Source organism: Haliotis rufescens, unplaced genomic scaffold (genome assembly GCF_023055435.1).
Source record: "Haliotis rufescens isolate VD_foot unplaced genomic scaffold, xgHalRufe1.0.p SCAF_3, whole genome shotgun sequence".
Taxonomy (NCBI): Eukaryota; Metazoa; Mollusca; class Gastropoda; order Lepetellida; family Haliotidae; genus Haliotis; species Haliotis rufescens.
The window spans coordinates 18,439,211-18,457,678 of NW_025964001.1; the positions used below are offsets into that span (position 1 = coordinate 18,439,211).

At 40.4% G+C, this 18,468-nt stretch overlaps 1 protein-coding gene across 2 annotated transcripts in view; it reads left to right on the top strand.

Annotated features, from left to right (window-relative positions):
- The window catches only part of LOC124137030 (kinesin-like protein KIF26B), a 324,882-nt gene that overhangs the window by 97,482 nt on the left and 208,932 nt on the right, over window positions 1-18,468 (top strand). For both annotated transcript variants that reach the window (XM_048403869.1, XM_046503131.2), the window contains one exon: window positions 8,550-8,683. The gene's annotated coding sequence lies outside the window, so the exon portion shown is untranslated. The remainder of the gene's footprint in view (window positions 1-8,549; window positions 8,684-18,468) is intronic.

An 18,468-nucleotide genomic window follows, 5' to 3' on the forward strand; every position in this document is an offset into this window, starting at 1 on the left:
CCATGCTTGCCGTAGAAGGCGACTATGCTTGTCGTCAGAGGCGACTAACGGGATCGGGTGGTCAGGCTCGCTGACTTGGTTGATGCATGTCATCGATCCCAATGGCGTGGATCGGTGCTCATGATATTAACCACTGGATTGTTTGGTCCAGACTCGATTATTTACAGACCGCCGTCATATAGCTGAAATATTGCTGACTGCAGCGTTAAACAACAAACCAACCATCTTCGGGCAGTCGCCCTACCACTAGACCACGGAGGCGGTCGGTACTTTTGGGATAGAGGTAGAGAGAAAATATAAAACGTTTCAGGTATATGTAGTTTCAGGTCCATTAACGAACAAAAACATCTTATCACATCGAAAGCTCTTGCTTTTTAGGTCGGTTACAGTGAAGATAGCAACTGTTCAGTTGATTATAGGAACTGTGGTTTGGTTGTACGAGCGGACGATACATGCACTGTAAGATAAAGAATTGTTCCCAGACATAGAGATGAGATTGATGGCCTTTGTAGAAGACACAGTGCGGCGGTGGTAATGCTCGCGTCTTCCGATGTTATCCAGATGGTACTAGGTGCAAGGTGTGCGCGGGGCAGCGTGATTACCCGTCATTGTAACAGAGAGACGTACGTTGAGTGTAGGATCGAGATTGGATGTCCACATTGCCCAATTACTGCTGCGATAGCGATTGAATACGTCACGAGTTGGTGTGACTTCTGATTGTATCTGAACGTCATCGGGTGCAAGGTGCATTCCATGTTAACATGAGAAGGTGGAATTGTTGGTGGAGGATTAGGGTAGGGTTGAGGCTGATTATAGGGGGCATGGTGTGTGGTGTGGTGTGGGGGTGTGGCGTGGTGTGGTATGGTGGTGTGTGTCGTGTCATTTGGTGTGGTGTGGTGTGGTGTGGTGTGGTGTGTCGTAGTGTGAGTCGTGTCATTTGGTGTGGTGTGGTGTGTCGTAGTGTGAGTCGTGTCATTTGGTGTGATGTGGTGTGGTGTGTCGTAGTGTGAGTCGTGTCATTTGGTGTGGTGTGGTGTGTCGTAGAGTGTGTCGTGTCATTGGGTGTGATGTGGTGTGTCGTAGAGTGTGTCGTGTCATTTGGTGTGATGTGGTGTGTCGTAGAGTGTGTCGTGTCATTTGGTGTGGTGTGGTGTGTCGTAGTGTGAGTCGTGTCATATTATTATGACACTAGTTTTGATTACGGTGTAATAGTCATGATAACAGTAGGTAGCAGTAACCCCATCAACTCGAACTCAACAAACACAAAGCATTTTATAAGATAAAGTGACTTCGTGTCCCCTGCATCATTCTGTTTGTTTCTAACTAAATTAGAGAGATACACTCCGATGATAACCTCTTCCTTGACAAATAGAGATTTGCTAGTCTTGTTCCGTCCTCTTTATCAAGGTGCTCGGAGCTATTGCTGTAGACACTTCCTGTAACCTATCGCATCTTGAGCTCTGAGGCAAATACGAACCCTCTCCGGTGACTCCTATCAGATCATAACTGTCACTATTACATTTTAATGAAGACTCTTTTTATCCAAATTGTTCACAACCTTTTACCTTCATTGCATTTTAAATTCACTTTGGGCGCTAAACATGCACCCGTGCACGCAAATAGATACCATTCAATTTAGACTTGTCTTACGCCATAGCTATATTTGTATATCATCGTAATATATCGTACATCTGCTGTCAACAGTGTTATAGTCTACTCTATTGTTCATTACAGATTTAATGCATCCGGGGCAGAATAGGCCAATGACCCTATTACCCAGATTAACATTCAGTCTTTGAACATCTACTTCTATTTTTTCAATAGAGCCTTATCTCTACTGCTGTGAACTCAAGGAAACTAGACTTGGTTTAGTTTGATCTAGACTTGCCTAGTCTTTTAGTAAAAATTTTGAAAAAACATATTTATTCCACCTTCATGGCGTAGGATACCTATTACCCCATGCTAGCCATTGGCCCCGAATATGATACGGATCTGGTTGTCACGGCGTGTGACCTGAGTGTGTATCATCGTACCCCGACGGCGGGAATCGTTGCTCATTGTATCAACCACTGGGCCGCCAAGATCAGATTTGATTATTTCTGGTCCCCGTGATGTATTGTTGACTCCCGTTTAAAACAACCCACTCGCTCACTTTTTTATGCAGAAATGTTGCAGTCTTGTAGAAACTTCTCAACGTATATTGAAATGAGTACAAATTGGCAGTGAAACAACTGGCTGTCAATCCGACCTTCTCGCCATTTTCTATCTTTGCCGATGAAAAGGGTCTCGTCACCCAGATGGGGCTTGGTTTGTACATTCGTCATGGAAAGTAACGCGTGGCAAGTTGATCCACTTAATAATCATAATATACAGAGAGACGTCAAACAAATATATCCTCCGGTGGTGTATAGACCGGTTCATATAGCTGGGTTCGTTGGACTGGCATGATGTATCAGCTGCGTAGTCGCCCTGGGCAGTAGGGCATAAGCTGTGCGGGCAACACGTGACATAATTCACACCTTTGATTTGCCCATAGCATTGAACGTGTGAAAGAATGCCAAATCTCCGCAACAACATATACCCTGGGGTTATAGTACATGATAATAGAATATAAGATTATAGGCTTAAGGTAGATCACCTCTTAAACCGCTAACGCGATGGGACGGATTAGAAAATTAGATTTAATGGATTTGCATAGCTAGGGATTTAAATCTGGCTAATTAGTTCGAGTCAGGTACGGCATAATGTAGCAAGGCGTTGTCTGGGAACAATGCCACGTAATCATAGGTTATGTTTACTTGTTTATTTCTTTTGCAGCCTTAATGACGTCACGGGGTGTTTATTTTATTCCACAGCCGTGATCTTGCATTAATAGACAGGTTAACAACCTTCTCATGGCTCGCCATCAAATGTTCACATGACGGTAACATTAGCGGGTTGTAATGAACTGCATCACCAAAGAGCACAAAAAACATCCCCCTGCACGCGGTCCATCATTCTCCTTAACTAGGTCACTGGGTACGAGCAGTTGGCAAAAATGGCGCCGATATTATGCATTCTAATATTTAATACGATGTGTCTTTTCCCACTTAAGATGAAATATGTTCGTATGACGGTCTGCAATCATGATTAAATACAGTCGATTAAGATACCATAGTCTCATTTGGCACGTTACTCTCGAGGAGTTGAAGTTGATGACGTCATCAGTGTCACGTGGTCATCACAACCCAGCTGTGGAACTGGGCTATGTCATTGATTTTTTTAAAAGACGTTATTATCTCCTGCAATCGCGGCTAGCTTAACGAAGCGTACACGGTATAACGCTAACTAATGAAATAACAGACGTGATTTAACGAAAGAAGCAATTGAGAATGTAAGAGGGTCGTTTTTCCACAATACGTCTAACTCTCGCGAGATAACGCTGGCTCCCGTTGCCCTCGTTGTGACATTATATACCTCATTAGGTCCGCCATAAAGCTTGAAATATTAGATATTCGAAGAACACTTATACTAACTTGTAAGTTAGTATAAGTGTTCTTCGAATATCTAATACTGTTAGTATCAATTATGTAAACATTACTAATAATGTACAGGTTCAAAGTCATAATATGTCACTAATAGAGGCAATACTGTCAAACTGTACACGATATCCTTGGTGTACTGTAAAAGCAACAAAACCCTTTTCATAATCGTCAGAAATGGAAACATGTGATCAACGATCAAATAAGATTATTTCAAATAAATGTCTTCGTTTCCACATTCTAAAAGCGAAATATTTCATCGACAAATATATTATGTTTGATTCACATATAACAACAACCCTCATTCATCGCATTGCACCTCTGGTTGGGACGTCACTATTTTGTATGTACGGAGATTCTCCTCATGTCTTATGCCCTGGAAGCCCAGGATTGTTATTGGTAATGTTTGCGTTGCGTCACGTTTTTGAAACTTTCTAATCAGTCGACAATCATATTGTTTAATATTCGATATCTTTGCACTGGACAGGATAAAAGATACGATACTTTAATATTTGTTTTGCCATATAAAACAGATCCAACTGAAGAAGACGAACAAACGCTTTGAAAAATAATAATTGAAGAAAAGGAAACATTTTCAGATAGAAGTATTTTTGGTTTATGACAATGGTTCGAATAGTCAGAATGTGGTACAAATATAGTTTCCGTGTTGATGTGCTATTAGTAAAAAACGAACACTACACCGTTCGTTTTAGATACGATGGGGCGTCGTAAATGTCAGGCTATTCAATCACATGCTGAAATATTGTGTAATAAATTTTGTCAGAGTAGAATATAGTGAATCCTGCTGACGTTAATGCATATAATCATTAAGCTTCTGTTACTGTGTCACTGGACTAAATTGGAAGTAAGGGGTGATTAGTACTCTCAAGTGCAGAGTACTGTCGGCGTCTGGAGAACGTTGGCATTCTCATCTCATCACTCAATATCATCTCAGAAGCTACCATAAAGGTCGCCTGATATCTCGTCTCTGGAACAATAGCCAAACGTTTGCGTACAATCACCAAACGAAATCAATTATCAGGTGGACATGTTAAACATTCTACGAGCTATGCCAGATTGACTTTGAATGTTCTTTTTAAACAAAATGTATAATTTTCGTTATTCTTCTTCTGGGGAAGCAGATCTGGTGAGGAGAAAAACAGCGAAACGTGTCATTGTTCTTTTAATGGTTTTCTCCCACCCCTGATGCCAGCTAACCAACGATGACAAAGATCCTATTAAATCAGTGTGACCGTGGATCCCCTTGCCCAAGTCCATCACACGTCCAGTATTGATCTCTTTGTTTGGTCCTGACTGGGTCATGTCCATCATTGATGGTCACTGGCGAGTTGGACAATGGTAACTGTCCTCTTACTAGGCTCCTGGTGAGTCGGTAATGTGATCTGAACATGGTGACACTGATGGCATGGCCTGGTTGCATTGGGGGAGGTAATCTGACAACTTTGTCCAGCAATAAGACTTCTTTGGACACATGGTCAACTCCTCCAATGAAACCTATGGGATCTGTATAATGAGAGGTGCCTGGTTAGATGAAACATTGTGGGTCGCCAATGAGTTGGTTGACAGTTAGGGTAGGGCGTGTGGTATCCAGGGGGTATGAGGTGTGGGATGTTAAATTATGACCCATTAAGGCCAAGGCCCCCGATGGTCAGATAAGCCCGTGAATGTGCTTTTACAGTACGTTGTGGTTCGCGATAAATGAAAGAAATATGATTCTTCCGATGGCTGCCGTGTAGATTAATATTGAAGTGTATTGTTGGGTTATTGATAAAGGAGACATATCTGAAGTAGTTTGAGAGCTTGTGTCGAGAGGGAAACTGATGATCTAGCCCAGAGATCCCATATGTCAACTCATATTACTGGATCTAGTCAGCCAGCGAGGTATCAGACTGCGAGGGAGATAGTGATTCGGTGGTGCTGTCGTGGTTTGTAGACGTTGTGTATCCTCCCAGTGAGAACCAATGGGCATTCCCCTTTTGATGGAATGGTCATCTGGTGGTCATAAGTGTCAGACACCTCCATTATGGAACAAGATAAATAACAAGTTCATGTCTCAAAAGTAAGGTCCAAATGGGTTGGTATTAGTTTTCTGTTCCAATAAACGGAATTTTGTGTTTCCGTATTAAAGTAAGATTACACTTTTTCGTATTTTTGTAGTGTTGATTATATGAAACCTTCTGAACAATGAAGACCTACACAACACGACATTGGGACGGCATTTTCTCGGACAACGAAGCCACAACCTTGCCCTTTTTAGTTCATATTCTTGGATTGACGATATTTTCAATATAGCAATGGCGCAATTGATATTTTCCAGACCGCTTGTCTTCAAATAGCTCTGGGCAGTTTAGGACCGGAGGAGAATATAAGTACACACGCGCGGAGGTCAGAGCAACGTTGATTACGGTGGCTACTGTTGTCTAACCTTTACCTGTACTGCCGCAGGGTCTAATCACGAGGGAATTACATTTTATGTCCGGCCATGACACACGACATAATTTTTAAAAGTGTGTCAGTTTCTGTCTAGCGGAAAATGACATCGCAACCAGAGACGTGTGATGACTTCGTGGGCAGAAAAGGCAGAAATGTCGGAAAAGGTTAACCATCAATATGATTGGGTATACCAAACGAAGTCAGGTAAGGCTATAACCTTGTGTTGGTTTCAATGATACGGGTGTGCTGCAGGGAGAGCTTAATGTGAACTTGGCTTGCGGATTAGAGAAGGCGTTTTGTTGAGCCATACGACCACGCAATCCTGTGTTGGAATTGATCCCAGTATCAAATATTTGTCTAGAAATACGATTGCCATTTGACTTGATATGGTAGTCGGATTCTGAACATGTACTCTACTAAATAAGTCAACATCTGGGGAGACGAAGTCTTGTCTGGCTGTGTTATTGTAGTTTCGGACCCTTCGTTTTTTAGTGCTGATTAAAACTGTCCCTTTCATCTGTAGTTCGACAGTGTTGCATTAACCCAGATAATGTACATTATATTTAAAGGCTGATATATCACAGGCAGCGGTGTAAAGTCCTAGACGCATTGTCTGTAGGCGTAATGTGATTGTAGATGGGCGTGACGTCAAGGGTCGATGTTAGGGATGAAACATGATCAAATAATCTGCTAACAGTGATTCATGATCATTGCACAGCTCGCCTGATTTCCAGATCGTTACTGCTGTAAACACATTAGCCCATTTGTGGATTTCATATTCCTTACTTAAGGGAGACTTATCTGACATTATAGTTGCTGATCATGAATTGCAAATGCTTCTGTTTGTTTCACGCCGCACTCAGCAATAGTCCAGCTGTATGACTGCGGTCTGTAAATAATCGAGCCTGACCAGACAATCCAGTGATTGTCATCAATGGGGACACGATGACACTTATCAACCAAATCAGCAAGCCTGACCACCCGATCCCTTTGGTCGCCTCTTACGACAAGCATATTTTCTTACCGCAAGCATGGGATGCTGAAGACCTATTATCTATCCGGATCCTCACGGGTCGCATTGCATTGCAGAAAGGACCAAATTTAGGAAAATGAAATGGTGTAGGGGTATCTTAGTGTTTAGACACGTATGGCTAACTGTGTCAAAATGATCGGGATGCGAGGAAGATTTATTTTTACTCACAAACGTGCTCATAGTTTGGTTTTCTCCAGAATCAGATTCGCCAACATTGAACCAGTACCAGTATACCTCTCCGCAACGCTGATTTTGGCCATTGTTTTAATGGCCAAAACAGTCCCAATCATACTACAGATTCTGTCTTGATCAGAACATTATGTTGATCAGAACATTAGTTGAAGACTGAACACACGTTGATGTCCATACGTTTACTGTCCTGTCCAACTTAACGCTATCGGGTTATCGGCAAGCCGATATTCTACCGAATGATATATGACCCGTTGCTTAAGCTTGATTTTGAACATAATTTTTAAACTATGTCAAATAAAGTACAGTGCAATGCTTGTGTCGTGATGTGCTGTTTCAGGCATATACACACATGAATAATATTTCTGCCCCTGAAGATTTATCATTTAGTATTTGTCCTTGGAGATTTCAGCTAAATTTCAGCGGCGGGTGATTTAGACTGTTCTCAAAAGATATTTGATATGGAAGTGTGTGAGTGGGTTGGGTGTATCGCCTCTGGATATATGATTCAGAAGAAAGGATATTATGGTTGACATCAAAGCATATTCGATATGACATTATGAACAAGGATATGCAATTTTACATTGGCCCAAATGATATCATTTTCAATATAACCAAAACGACCAGTGTGATCTGAAATTAAAACCTAAAATCAAAATATAGGAGCTTTGATATTAGGGCATTATATAGTACTCGCAAAGCGAATATTGATCAATTCATTTGAGCTTCAAAGATTAAGAAGTGGCGTCATTTGATTTGCGCTCATAGGTAGGTATCAGTGTAAATGTACTCGAGCGCTTAGACACGGGTATGACTGGTTTACGTCCCACCTAGTGGCATGGTCATCTTAAATTTGCAGTTTTGCAAATACCACCCGCTCTCAAGCAAACACGAAACTCAGTATATTACAACACCTGTCTCATTTTGATGAGATGTCTAGCTTTTTCTTTGAATGCAAAATACAAAACACGAATTTAAGCTATTGATGTATGAAAGCTGCCAATTAAATAACATTATCTCCGTGCAAATATTTCTCTGTTTCGAAAACCACCCAGAATCGCTCGTGTAAGTCACATCTAACAGACGGGTTTATTCTTCTCCTGAACGAAATAACTAATATATGTATCTTATTGGGGTGCAGTGAAACAGGTCCGTTGACCGATTGCGAAGTAATACACACACGTATAGACGGACCTATTCAAATAGTCCAATTGTTTATGCATGGGTCTTTTCACTGTCATGTTGACTCGATCCCCCTGGCTTAAGGAAGGACGGTAAGACCAGAAATCTAATTTGTTTGCTCAAAGTCCTGGAATTTTTGGCGTTACTAAGTCATTGTTTGTATGTTTCAGTGTTTAGACTGGCGTCGCTGTTTGGATAAAACCATGACCCTGGGTGGCTGAGGACACGGGACAAGATACACTGGACAGTCATGGATAGAACAGCGGTCAAAGTGTGGACTTAAAGCTTCCCCTCCCAGGAACAGGTAGGGAAATACACGGACGTATATTTATAATGCTCATTGTCATTGGATGTATTGTTACACAGTGGAGACATTTATATTATACTCTGTCATCAGTGACTGTTTTCATCACTGTTTTCATCACCTGTGTTCATCACCTGTGTGCCGAGTCTTGGACACAAATACTTTAGTAGATGTACATACCCATCGAGCAGACACCTTGCAGAAAGCCATGCCAGTTAATATGTCAATTGACGCTATCCATGAATATAATATTATATGATTCCTCTGAGAACTAAAGGCCATTGCCCTCAAAGCCTGGGATAATTTCATTACACGGATAACACTGGTTTCATTACTCACATTCTCTTTAACCAGCGTTTGCGAACGCGGTATTATCGGTGTTCCTCAGATGAAAGCTTTATTTCATTGGAACTATACGATGTAACGAAATTACAGCATTGTACCCATACATGGAAGCGTGTTCTAATATACCCACAATGAGGCTGTATTGATTACCCGTATGTAGTAAATCAGGTCCGCTTTGAAGAGCGTATCATTATTAAGGTGGGACAATTTCTCAGGCACAGATCTGAGGCAAATGAAAGCAAGATCGGCCATTACATATAAACGAAAACACTGTTAGTCGTTATCACTTTCATGCTTCAGTGTACACAGATTGCAAATTCAAAAGTGATTATGTTTGTTATAAAAGGAATATTGACAGCCTTTTTTCTCACGGAGTATTTTATCAGCTGTTCTCTTAATGCTATTTCTGTTTCCATTGAGCGTGGTGGCTTATGACAGTATCTGGGTCAGGGCTGTATGTGCGCGATTATATGTAACATTAATAGACCATTTCGAGAAATGATTAAGGAACCATTAATCCGATTTGAAGGCAGGCCTAATCAAAAAAATCATTTACTCTTTTTATGCATTACCATGCTTGTAGAGGGCATAGCGTTGTGTTGAATTCATACCATTCAACGCGTCAGTAATTGAAAATCATCTGTTCGTGAAAAATCCCGGGCACGGTAGGTTAACCTTGATAATGTGTTCAATATAATGGCAATACTTTATCTTTGTTCGTTATGAGGTATCTGCTGTGGATTTTATCGGATATAAACATGATTGTGACAAATTACAACAGGGAAACTCAGCTCCATGTGGATACATCCACCTAACCGTGAACAGGATGACGTACAATGGCCCTTGACAATCACGTGGACATCCATGCTCGTCTTCAAATCTGAAATTCGTTTATGTTAACGTTAATGTTAATTGTCACTATTGATGGAGCAGGATTAGCTTCGTTGAAGCCGAGTTCTCGCTCTTTATTAAGATATCACACATTAGGACCTCGTTAATTCAAAGTCTTTGGGATTATGAAAATATCGAGCTATCCACAGTTAATATAACTATGCCTATCGGGTTTCTATCGGTAGTTATGTCGACTAAAGCAATATATCGAGTCATGGAGTTCGTATGTGAACGTGAATCTAAAATTGTCATATTCATACAATAAAAAATGGTGTTACTTCTGTTTGAGACTAGTATTAGCGTGCCCGTTTGTTTTAGCGTATGGCTAAATTTGCGTAAGCACTGAAATTTGGATATGGTTGTCACAACGTAAGGCTTGATAATCACTATCAAATTCTTTACTCAAAGGTGACTCAAATAAACCAACCCTCAGCTCGACATACAAATGGAACTGCAGATTAAATGGCAGACTTGATGTTTCCCAATGTGTTTCCGCGTTGTCGTAAATGACAATTGGTTACCAAAGGGAAGAAAAACGAGTAACAGTGTTCGACATATGCAATATTTGAGATGTCGCCTTTCACGCTCGAATGACAGATGTACAAGGGAAACGATGACACTGTTGTGGGAGGTCAATATGCGTGAAAATCGGGCCCTCCGGCGTTGTCCGGAAAACAATAGATGGCCCGGATCAGAAAACCGGGACGATCCACTCCAAAGTAGTGGCGCATTGTCTTCAAGGTTACGCTAATGCCAACCACCCACTCCGATATCTTATTAGCGAACCGCGGGGAACGATAAAGCCTTTTCAACATTACACAGGACTGGAAGTACACGAATACGTTGTTTGCTAACGGAACAATATTAGAATTTTCGATTTTTATTATAAAACTTAATCTGAGATTATAATTACCACCGACATTCCGTAATTCAAGGTCACGAACCATTCCTCACAATATTTGTTTAGAAATTTCCCATGAAAACCATAGTAATTAGTTTTGTATTGTAACTCTTGCGTCTTTACGTGTGAACACTAAACCCGAATAATGTAACGTTTATCAAATCGAGGTATTGCGTCTCTGCAACTGTCGAAAATAATTTGGAGCACATTCGGAGAGAAAATCGTTTTGGATAAAGAAATTCGAACCTGTTTTTTAAATTCTGCATTCCCTAAAATGCCATTGGAACGATAGGTCTGAAAAAAGTCTAAATTACGAATTTGAGTTTCAGGGGATCGCTGCCTAGAATACCACTCACTATCGGGGCTACATCCGTTTTTGAGGCACTTATAAACTAAGAGGAGGCGCAGTTAAAATAGAGGCTGTTAGAAACTCGCCTATTCAATTAAACCGAATCCGCAGGGACTTACAACCTATCTGCTAAACGATCGTCATCGATTCCAGATGCTCAAATCACGTTTTCAGCAGTTACCGTATACCGTCATGTTTCCGGTATAGCTTACCGTATGCCAACACGTTTCCTATGCCGTATGGATAACGACAATGAAACTTAAGAACATACGCAACTGCTTTTAAATGTGCAGGGTAATCTCAAACATTATTTCTATATTTCGTAGTCATGAGAATCTGAATCTGTCGACGTTCTTGTGAAATAATGTTAACATTCCTATAAGTGTTGAATTAGAGACACCAGCTCATCGAAATCTTTGTAAGAATCAGGTTATTTCACGCCAAGGGTACTCTTGTAGCAGTTATGATATAACCATTGGTACTGCAAGTATGTACAGGAAACGGAGTATCCGTCTACGGAATGGTCACAGTTTTCGTCATAACTCGCTGACATTCTTGTATTTCTGTAGTGTAGGCCGTTCTAGTGATAAAATACTGTTGTATGACAAGAAGCAAATCCTGTTCCTTTAATTTTCAAGCTCATTAAAATAACACTTCCAGCCAGTTTTTGTTGAAACAGATGCACTTAAGGGATATTTACATGTGTGTCAAAACTTGCTTTCTTAGTTCGTTGCCATATTACTGTTTATTCACATAGGAGATTCGTAATTTTAGAAAAGTTCTTCATCGTACGAACCGGTATCAATTATCCCAGCAAGTGTTCCTTTGAAAGTTTTGCAATAAAACACGGTATTTGCCAGAACAAATTGAAGAAACGGAGTTGGGATTAGGTTTTCGAAATGGTAATTAACACTATGGAGGCGGTTTTAGTCATTATCGTCGGCACAAATGTGTTACAGATAGCATGTGTTTGCAAAGGTCAGCCAAATAAGAAACTTTCAACATATTTGAATTATATGCATGGGCTGTTTGGAGTTTTGAAAGATTTATTGCAATGTTTTAACCGACATATGAGATGTTCGGATGCAGTTTTCTTAGACTTATAGCTCATTGAAACTGACAATTACGTTTTGCGTTTAATTATCTTAGAGTTGTAACATGCAGGAGGTCACTAATTTTATGGTGTTTGTTAAAATAAGGCAACATAAGGTTAATTGTAATGAGTGGTACTATCTTCAATGCGCCAATGTTGAAAATGGAGAAAAGGTTAACAACATACGAAACCATCTATAACTAATGTTTCCCTTCACCAAATGTGGTATCTAAAACCAAATGTTTCACCTTTGAAATTAACAAATGCAAAACTGGAACTGGTATCAGATAAATACGACCCCGATTGCAGTTCCGAACATAACCAACATTCAATTGCTCGTAGACTGTGGCATATAAAGTGCCAGGCCTTTTTGCGTATACACTTGAAATTTGGATTTGACCAAACAATTACAAACGTTATTAAAACGTTACTCGGCTGAATGTCTGGTGTCTGTGAACTGAAACTGATCACGACAATACCTGCTTCACTCTGCACACTACATCACCATCCAATAACCATTCCTTGTTTCTTTCATTTTTAGCCAACATCAAACACAAACATGGGTTTGCATTTTTTTAGGTCAGCATCTTATATCTACAGCTTCAAAATAATCATATTAGTTATAGTCATAAATCAATTATCGAGAAAAAATAACCTTTTATTAAAATATCCTATTATATGAAATACTAATGTTATTTGCACAATTTTCGGATAAACCGTCTACTTTCACATTAGAAGTGGCCGCTAGCGAGAATCTACCTTCTCAACTCCCGACGGCTGACTCTGTTATGGTGTTAGCATAGACGGACTTAATCTGCTCTGTCTACCGGCGTAATTGAAATGTTTTACTGCTAGTCAGGTCTGAGAAGGAGGGAATAGTCTGCGTTATTTCGTAGCTCATTCCTAATCGTTTCAGGGATGGTGTCAATGGCATACAGCAAATTCTGACTTGTAAATGGCTTAGGTTCGTAATCCGTAGGCTCTTGCAGGCCTGGGGAACGATCTCGGCAATGTGCTAACGTCTAAGTAGATTTCCCAAACAGCTTTTCACTCTTTGCAACCAACTCTTTCTACGGTGATATTTTTTCTTCTTTTGACACCGTGTCTAAAACAGGAGTGTTTATACAAGACGGTATCATTGCTTCCTGAATTTGCAGTGCCTTTGTATACTGTGTGTGTAATCCTTCTGTATAATGATTACATCCGTTAACGTACTTACACATACTTATGCCGCTGACACGTTTCTGGACATGTGGCACATGAATCAATCAGCATATATATCATTGCCATGTTTGGTGTAAACAGGCGACCCAATGTTTCGCTTCTTGACCTCCCGATGGTGTCTCATCCGGGTAACTGAGGTATTGGTTCGACAGGTCTGAAAGGTCACCATGTCGTCTGTGCGTGGATTCCATTTGTTATCTGGACAGGATCGGCAAGTTGTCAGCTCTGCCAGGTCTCTATCCCATCTACAACATAATCCTACATAAATATACAGATAATACACAGTTGATGTACTCAGCAAAGGGAGCAACGCCGGTGGTAACCAGGCATGCCAAGTGTATCGAGACGGGCAGATTGAAGGCGAGCCAAAGAAAGAAATGGGAAGAGACTTTCTAAGTATTTTACATTCAATCATTCTGTTCAGAGGCATTCCTCTGACGCTCTCCTTGGTAGTTCATCAGTCGTAGCTCTGTTTTATTAGAACCACCTTCGACCTGGCGCAACTAATCGATGTCTGAAGTTTGAACGGGCACAACTTTATTTGGAAAACAAAGATTTGAACCATGTATGTATTTGCAAAACCTGTGTCATCTATTTATACATGCATATACCATTTTATGAAAAAGTGAGAGTTTTATGTTAGAAGAAATGTGATGTTTTCTTTAGGGGTATGGTACAAAACCATTTTCATATCTCCAGCAGTTTAAACGTAACTTTTACAACTTTGTTTGAAGGAATATTACGTTTTCTTTTGGGTTATTCTACAAAACGTATTTCATATATCCAGCAAAATATCAAAATAGTCATCTTTAAACATTCTTTAGTTGTAATCCATTGAAGTCGTTGACATAAAATAATACATTCATTTAGAGTTATACTGCCATGCATATAAACCAATATGGGCTGGCATACTATTGTTCACCATGCATGTGTTAGAAGAAGACTGTACCATGATAACAAGTCATAAATATGATTGGTACTGAAGTTCAGGTGATAACGCCGTCTCGGTGGGTGCCTCTCGCAACCTAACCATGGAAACATCTCCAAAAACCTCAAGAAACGTTTATAAGAACCTACAAGATACTAGTCTATCTGTTGCAGGAATCTGACAGAAGCGTAGAAGATATGGTAAGCATGGTAATAGACAGATGCCTCTGTAGATGACACATGTGTAGATCCGTGATGCATCACGTGAATAATAGACAAAACTGACACCTTCAGCAGAGGGCAGAGAAGAGAGCATAGTAGATAACTAGAATGCCACGGTGACTTTGTTACGGAATGATGGTGTGCTGATTGAAACGTCCCTCCAGTGTGAATACCTAGTTAAGTTAACACAAGAACGCCTTTGCTACTTCCTCATCATTCATAGTGTAACATGTTATTACAATTGTGTTTTAGTAGATAGGAGAGGTATAACCTCGTCCCAGACAGGAACCCTGGATGATGTATATTGCTGTCAATTTTTCTGACGATGTGGTAAATTAAGGGCACATCAGGAAGGGGTCGGGTTACAGAATGTTACACATTGTCGAGTACGTTCTTATGTAGCTGTCTTATATGATATGTAAATAATGAAATGGGCAATGCATTTTTGTCGGTCACATTACGGACACATGATGGACGATTTATCAGTAGACACACACAATGATGAGGGGAAAGAAGGTCGTGTTTCGTTGATAAAGATAAAGGATTGACAAATATTCCACCTACAAAGAGCATGTTCCTCGTATAGTTTAGTAGGTACAGTGTAGGCGTTGGAGGACGGGTGGTCCAGTCGTCTTAGGCGCCGCAATTCACAGATTCGCCCTGATTATATTTCTAGGTTTGCTAGCACCAATCAGTGCTCGTGGGTTCATCAAAATGGTAGACGTCTAAAACTTGCATCACTTCGGGCTTTCCTCTCCCATTAAGCTGACATATCGTGGAAAAACTGAATCATTGTTCAAAGCGGCGTTAAACCTAACTCACTCACTCACTCAACAAGTGAAGCCGTAATAATCTTCTTTCGTTCCCCGATCAAGTGACATTGTTTCGGACTGAAGTTTCCCGTTCGTGTTCAAGGACGGTTGTTTTAGGGGGTATGTGTCAATCCACTTTAGAGTTTGCTGAGCCACCTTGTTGGTCAATACTTAGTATGTCTGTAAAATTGTCCAACAAAAGTTGACAGTTGAAATTTCAAGAACACAGTTTCAGAGTGTATGATATGAATTTTATTTTATGTTTAATTCAAAAGTTGAACAGGATCTCTCTGAATATGTTTGTAACAGCATAACAAGATAAGTTTGTAACAGCATAAAATGATCTTAAAAAACAACCATTCAGTGATATCAATGATATTTCTTATGATTGTCACAATTACTCATGGTTAATTACCACTGCAATTACCATTTAGTTCGTGATATCAATTATTTCATAATATTACTTTGACCAGATAGGAAATTCATGTATAATAGTTAGTTATATGTAGAATGTATTTCCCCAATAAGTATGTTTTAACTCGATATACCTTTAATGACCAACCATTTTATGACCTCTGTGATTTACGTCGATGAAAAATATACGTGAATGAAATTGATAGAATGATTTCACGAGGAATAAAGAACGGTAAAAAGGATTGATTCTTTAATTCTGCCCAAACAGAGGTAAAGAAAGAAACGTGTCTGTGTACGCCCATACGGCTAAATGGACAAGGACAAGACGATCAAGGTCCCATCCAGTACCGATAACTGTATTAATATCCCTACTCACTGAACACAATCCCCGACACGAGTCAGTCAAGTACTCAGCAATCACCATTCTACTTCAAACAAATCACGAAATACGGTCTCCATGGCCAATAGCTGGTTTTATCTTTGTAGTACCAGAACGATTTGTTCTCTTCCGGCATATGGGCAAATAGGATTGATCCTCTTCTGGGGACACTACAACGTAGGCGGTACGGGGATATGGTGGTCGAAAGACTGGTTAATAGGACTCTTGGTGTCTATGTTAGTAATAGGAGGAGGCAACGTATCTGAGGGTTCCCTGTCAGATTAGTGTGTCAACATGTTTGGTAGACTGAAAGCAGTCTCGCTTGTATTTCCAAATCAAATTCGATTTGTGTGTAATTCTTCTATCATGTGTATCATTTGTGTTCCGAATGCATGTATTTACAATTACTCTGTTTTAGCTCACCAAACTGAAAGGCTAGTGGGGTTATGTCGTTGCGAGTTGTCTGTCGTCCGTCCGGCCGTGTGACGCTCATTGAATTCTTCATATGTCAAGTGAGCTACAGTGCCCTGTAGCTCTATTTTTAAGGACATAGCAAACATTTATTAACTTCCATCGTCTTTAAATATTGGATCTAAATTGCTTGAAATGATGAAATTGTAACATCCGTTGGTTAAATGTGCCAAGGGGTGATTTGAATTTAATTAAACGTAAATAAAAGCGACAAAACCCTTCCCATCGTGACTTTTGTTGCATTCATGCGCTGAAGGATGTATCTTATTGTCTACTATCTTTGTGTTAATACTAACATAAGTAGGCTGTGAAGTACTATTGTTGACGTATGTATTTATAAACCTTGACTCCAATATATTATTGCGGTTATGGAGGTATAAACGTATACTCAGGTGTGCACTTTGCGTAAATCTGGGTTCTCCGTTTATGCTTCCACAAAAGTAACAAATATTGGAAGTCAATTCTTACTTATACTATTATGTATAAACTGGGCATTATATATTTTACCAGTGTGGGAATCGCACCGGGGGATTCATGGTACCATCGACATCGTTAGCCATAAGGACCGTCTCCATGGTCTCGTGGTAGAGCGTCCGCTCGGAGAAGCGGAAAGTCCGGGGTTCGATCCCTGGCCCCGTCATAGCCATAGACGTTAAAAGATGGTACTTGTTGTTATCCTGTCCGGCGCCCGCCATTAAGGGGCTAAAACAAGGACTGGTCGGCGCGGAGTCAGTATACTGTGTCTGAGTGGGGTATTCATGTTAAACTGCGGCATGGTATCTCAGTGGGATACACTAGTAAAATCGGCATCTGTCAGGACTAGTAGAAGCAGCCACACACACACACACACACACACACACACACACACACACACACACACACACACACACACACACACACAAACACACAAACACACACACGTGCATGCACTTCGCTATATAATCCAATAATCTTGGACGCGACATTAAACCCCTAGTTCGACCCACCTCATCACCGTTAGCCACAGGTGGCACGGGTGGCCTAGTCGTCTAAGGCGCCGCGATTCGCAGTGCAGAGTTGCGTCCCTTGGGCAAGCCAGAAACTTATGATTGTGGGTTCGAATCCCGGTTCGCCCCAATTATGTTTCTAGGTTTGTCAGCACCATACCCGTGCTCGTGGGTTTCACCGAAGTGGTAAACGTCTGAGGCCTGCATCACCTCGAGCTTTCCTCTCACATTAAGCTGACACGCCGCGATATAACTAGAATACTGTAAAAAAACGGCGTTAAACCCAACTCACTCACTCACGTTAGCCACAAGGCTAATAAAGGAAATAATATCACATTCTAATGGGTTAAAATTAAAACGTGTTTGGATTATAAGGCTTTTATGATTTGCTGAAGTAGTAGACAAAAAATTATGGACATTTTTTATGCTCACTATTACATTTAGTACCCACTGAACTGGGTGTATACAATATTTATAATATCAAATTTAACAACATAAATATCATTATGTTACAAAATCCCGAAAGGATAACACGATTACGTGCTACATTAGAATAGACAAACATTGTTTATTCTGTTGCAAAGAAGTTCGCATGGACTCAAGTACGCTGCCTATTCATAAGGTAAACATGTTTTCTTTAAGGGTCAAGGCATGCCGAATCTCAAAGCCGTGCAGTTATAATCATTAAACAGTCGTTGACTTCAACTTCCTTATTTGCAGACGACGTTAGGAAAAGTAACGAGACTTTGATCTCGCCGCCAAAATAACGCT